Consider the following 6,000-nt stretch of genomic DNA (forward strand, 5'->3'; position numbering starts at 1 on the left):
TTTTTAAAAAATTTATTTTTTTAGAGATAGGGTCTGGCCATGTTGCCCAGACTAGTCTCAAACTCCTAGTCTCAAGTGATCCTTTTGCTTCAGCCTCCCAAGGCACTGGGATTACAGGCATGAGCAACGGTGCCCAGCCCTGGCACACTGCTGATGAGTCAGAGATCAGATGGTCTCATGAGACCCATCAACTATTTCTGAGAGAGCCCGGGTCAGGTGTGAACAGGAGTCCGTCCCCACATTGCAGGTTTCATGAGGGCAGCGAGCATGCCTGTAGAGCTGCCTGCTGAAGCTGCAGCACCCCAAATAGCCTATGCATAGAGCCTAGGCACCCACGTTCAAATACCAAAGTCCACAAATCCCGCAGTAGGAGGAAGAAAATCTTTGATTAGACATCAAACTTCAAGGTGTTATATAATAATACTGACACAAATAAGACACCATCCTTTTTGTTCATTTATTGGAATATAACAATGATTCTGAACCTGGAAATATTTGGATGACCTTCCTAAGAAATCTATTGATGGTCTTCAAGGAGGCCATAAACACATAAAATTATGCACATATGTCTATGTGGGCACAAGCTTTTCTGGGAAGGAGGTCCAAAATTTTCATTAGATTCTCAAAAGGATCCCAGAACCTCAAGGGGTTATAAGCATGAAACCACAAATCTGATCCATATTCATGCACCTAATGCCTAGCACTGTGGCTGGCACCTGGTAGGTGCTCATGGAATGTTTGCTGAATGAATGAATGAATCAACCGATGACAGCTGAGAGCAGCAAACTGCCTGATAGGAGATTTCCTGGATGGTCAAACCCCACTAATCCGGAATTTTAGGGTAACTTGAATGAATTCTTATCAGAATACCTTTAGTCACCAGGGGAAAAAAAGGTAAATTAATGGTGCACACAAGAATGAGTGGTGACTGATGTTTAAGGGTGCCCACTTGTCAGCAAGCGTTTGCAGAATTGCCATTTAGTACCGTTTGTTGAAGCAGGCTCCCCAAGGAACTTTACAAAGTTTGGAGAGAATGTGATGAAATCAGAACCCTCATACTCTGCTAGAGGAATGTAAAATTGTGCAGCCACTTTGGAAAATAACATGGTAGTTCCTTGGAAAAACAAAGAGTTACCTCATGACCCAGCAATTTCATTCCTGGGGGAAATGAAACTGTACATCCACACAAACCCTTGTATGCCAATGTTCATAGCAGCACCATTCACAACAGCCAAAAAGCGGAAACAACGCAAATGTCTATCACCTAATGAAAGGATAAACAAAATGTGCTATATGCACGCAATGGAACTTATTCCAACATAATAGGACTGAAGTACTGACCCTTGATACAACATGGATGAACCTTGAAAATATTACATTAATGAAGGTAGCCAGACACAAAAGGCCACACGTCGCATGATTCTATTTATATAAAATGTCAAGAACAGGAAAGCTCATAGAGACAGAAAGTGGAAAGTGGTTGCCTTGGACTGTGGGAGGGAGATTGGAGAGAAATGGGGAGTGGCTGCAGTGCCTACAGGTTTTTTTCTTCTTCTTCATTAGAGACAGGGTCTTGCTCTATCGCCCAGGCTGGAGTGCAGTGGTGCTATCTTGGCTCACAGCAACCTCCACCTCCCGGATTCAAGTGATTCTCCTGCCTCAGCCTCCAGAGTAGCTGGGATTACAGGCATAATTTTTTATGGATTTTTAGTAGAGATGGAGTTTCACCATGTTGGCCAGGCTGATCTCAAACTCCTGACCTCAAGTGATCCACACACCTTGGTCTCTCAAAGTGCTGGGATTACAGGTGTGAGCCACCATGCCCCCAGTCACATAGAGGGTTTTGTTTGGGGCTTTTTTTTTTTGAGACAAAGAAATGTTCTAAAGTTGATTGTGGTACTGGCTGCACGATTGTGTAAACATACTAAAAACCACTGAAATGTACACTTTAAATGGGTTAATTGCATAACATGAATTATATATATAAAACATATTATCATTTAATATGTTACATAATTTGTTATATAGAAAGTATATGTATGTAAAAATATAACTATATATGTTAAATATATAATATCACATTATATATTTATGTTGAACATATTAAGTACATGGTTTCTGGTGATTGTGTTAGTTCATTTTGTGTCACTATAAAGGAATACCTGGGGCTGGGTAATGTATAGAGAAAAGAGGTTTATTTGGCTCATGGTTCTGCAGGCTGTACAGGAAGCAAGGCCACATCTTTCCAGCTTCTGGTAAGCCCTCAGGAAGCTTTTAGACATGGCAGAAAGGAAAGGGAGCTAGAATGTCACATAGCAAAAGAAGAAGCAAGAGAGAAGGGAGAGATGCCACACTCTTTTAAACAACCAGCTCTCACATGAACTAATAGTGAAAATTCACTCTTTACCCCAAGGACAGCAACAAGCCATTCATGAGGGATTTGCTTCTGTGACCCAAACACCTCCCACTAGGTCTCACCTCCAGCACTGGAAGTCACATTTCAACATGAGATTTGGAGTGGACAAACATCCAAACCATTTCAGCTATAGATGGACAGAGAGATCGAGAGAGAGAGAGAGAGAGAGAGAGAGGAGACACAGCGAGAGAGAGAGATGAGAGGGAGATAGAGAGACAAATACTTCTCCCACCTACCCACCAAATGAATGAATGCATAGCTCTGAGGTCTCCGGTAAAGCTCAAGACACTAATGCATTTTTCAGTGAAGCTTCATGTTTTCTTTAATAAAATTCAGGCACATTTTGCCTTCTATTTCAAAATGTGGCCATGTTAATTTTAATATAAAATTTTTTTCTCCAAATTCATGAAAAAAATTTGTGCTCCAGGGAAAAAGAAAAATATATGTAATGGTCATGTGTGTGTGTGTGTGTGTGTGTGTGTGTGTGTGTGCGCGCGCGCGCGCGCGCACGCACATGCGTGCATTCAGAGAAAAATGACTAGAAGGAAATGTTCCAAGATATTAGCAGTGGTTATCTCTAGGTAGTGGGATTATAATTGGTTTTTTTCTTCTTCCTGATACTTTTTTCCTTTCCCATAGTCTTAATGAATGTTTCATAATATTAAAGAATAAACATTGTTTGGTTTAACAGATGAGGCCCCAGAGGGAGACATCAGGCAATGTTCTTCTGGATAACACTTGGCACCCCCCTCACTGTGATGCACACACCCTGACTTCACGCCCCAAGCATCACAACTGAGCCCTATGGGGGACATATGTGCACACAGGGAGGCTTCCAGCATTCCCTGCTTTCTGCAGGTGCTGGCAGAGAAAGTGGACTTATTCCCAGAGAGGAGATAAAGCCAGAGCCTTTGCAATATTCTGAAAAAAAAAAAAATCAGATGATCATTATACGACAACTGCTAGAGGAGGCGAATAACAGCTGGGAATGACATGGGGGACAGAGCTCTGGACTGGACATTAAAAGGCATGGGTTCAAGCTTCTGCTTTGCATCCAACCAGCTGATGACCAAGTCAAGTCACTTCCTCTCTCCATGCCTCAGATTCCCCCTCTATTAAACAAGGGAATGGGTCCTTCTGATGGTTTACGATTCTGTGGATTTACATCTGCTGCTGTCCTCATTTCCACCATTCATGTAAAAAACAGTAGAAAACCCCTCATATTGATTGCCTGGCACAGCCCTTGTCCCCCAGGAATCTCAAGGACTATTCTGCCCCAAAAGGCAGTCTCTAAATTGACACATGCCTCTTTTCCCCCACCTAATTGGAGAAGACCCTCTTAAGAAGGCAGCACGAGCAGATCCCTTTCCCACCCTCTGTACCCCTGAATTTGCTCAAGTATGACGATATGTATTGAGCTCCCTCCAAGTGCCAGGCCCTAGTGCTATTTGGCGAATAAGACAGACCCTGTCCTTCTCTCTCAGAGCTCACAGCATCCACAGTGACCACCTGTCATGTGAGAGGAGGATTCACATACAACAATTCCTCATAGGCCTTGCATCAACCCTGTGAGGCTGATACTACCATTCACATTTTACAGCACAGAAGATGTGGCGTTAAAGAAGTGAAGTGCTTTGTGCCAGCTCAGGGAGCAAACGTGGCAAGGCCAGTGTTCTGACCCTGATCACTTACACTTCAAAAGCACCTGTGATGTGTCGGTGGCTCTTAACTTCACAGTCCAGGCAGAACAAAGGACTTCAAGATGAGCTGGGTCTTGAAGTCTCCATCCAATCTTCACCCTTTTGATCTGGCCATAAAAAATAACTGGAGAAAAGAAAAATAAATTGCAATAAACTTGATGCCATAACATAAAACTTGCTATTGATTTTATAAGAGCAAGCTATGAGCTCAGACAAATCAGTTTGTATTAAAAAAAACCATACCCTATATCATGGACAAGACACTAAATAAATGTTGAATCGCAACATGAGAAAGTTGTTTTTTTAATTCTTTTGCCATCCTTCTCATTATACCAGGGAAAGTCTCAATTTGGTGCTACCAGGTCTTTGACACCTTCTTCAACACTTGCCAATCTCCCTTCATAACAAAGAAAGAGCAGGTCTCAGGCTCAGAGCCTTGGACAGCCAACAGTATCAACTAAACATTAATCACAGTATTTTATTTTCATTGTTTATGTGGGGGTGGTATTTTATGGTCACCTTCTATTTGAGGAAATTGATATTGGTTTTCTATTTACTGTGGTCATATAAATTTCCCTTTTGAGCTACATTTACTGATATTTTTAATGAGTACATTCACTGACATTTTTAATGAGTAGATTTAAGGGACAATATTAAACTCACGACACCATAGAAGTGGTGTACAAGCAGGGCAAAAATTTAAAAAGTGGCATTGGGATGGTTGGAGCTTGAGAAATGCTGTCCCATGAAATTAAAAATAACCCAGCCATGTAATTATATTGTCCTGAAGGTAGATTCCAAGTTACCTAAATAGCACAAATCCACTACAGCCCATCATTATTAAAGCAAATTTTTGAAGGCTTACATAGCAGTTACTTTGGCAACAGAGGTATAACAGAATCATATTCTAACCACAAGACGTATGTGCCTGAAAGTCTAATTATTGGAAAATTATAAACCTAAGAAATGCAGCTATGCCTGACTGCGTGGTGCAGGGCTGGCCAAATATCTCAGGGTAATTGGATAAACCACATCTACATAGAGGTTTTGTGGAAAGGAAGAACCCTTCCCCCAACACCCTCAACAACCTCAATGATTCATTCATTCATTCATTCATTCACTCACTCATTCAGTCATTCACTGCACTTTTTACTAGGTCCCTGCTATACACACTGGAATACCATGAGGGGCCACACAAAGCCTGACAACTGCCCCCAGCAAGTTTCCAGTCCAGGGTGGGGTGCCCAGCTTCAACCCCAGCCTCCCACACCTGAGTGTTTAACTGCCAACTAGGCTCTGAATAGAGCCATTCTTTGAACACATGTAACAGAGGAAGCCTGCTTTACCTGGGGATGGGTGGTCAGGGGAGGATTCCAGGAGGAAGTGAGCATCAGGCTGAGATCTAAAGAAAGAACAGGAATGACTGAGGGAAAGTGGGAAAGGAGAGGGATGTGAAAGCACAGGCGCTTCCGTGTGTGGGGGTGTGGCCTCATCTCCCACAAGCAGCCCACAAGGTGAGCATCTCACCCTGGGAGTGTGACTCTTGGATCCCAAGATATGCATTTCATATGTCTTGGCCCCTAAATGCAATCCAGTAATGGCCTCCGTTCTTCAGTAAGAAAACAGCTATCTGATCCCAACACTGAGGAAAAATGTAGAGCTGCTGAGTGGGTTTCTGCATCACCCCCACTCCCATGGGGCTTTAAAGAGGGACTATGACCACTCAGAACTTTCATCAGACACACTGACATTCAAAGAAAACACACAAAAAAAACAGTTGTTCTTGACCCTGGCTGCACTTCTGACTCCCTAGGGAACTTCCAAAATCTCCAAGCCCAGGTCACACCCAACCCAAGTAAGTTAGAATCTCTTGAGGTGGAGCCC

Source organism: Sapajus apella, unplaced genomic scaffold (genome assembly GCF_009761245.1).
Source record: "Sapajus apella isolate SASKATOON/1434 unplaced genomic scaffold, GSC_monkey_1.0 scaffold2, whole genome shotgun sequence".
Classification (NCBI taxonomy): Eukaryota; Metazoa; Chordata; class Mammalia; order Primates; family Cebidae; genus Sapajus; species Sapajus apella.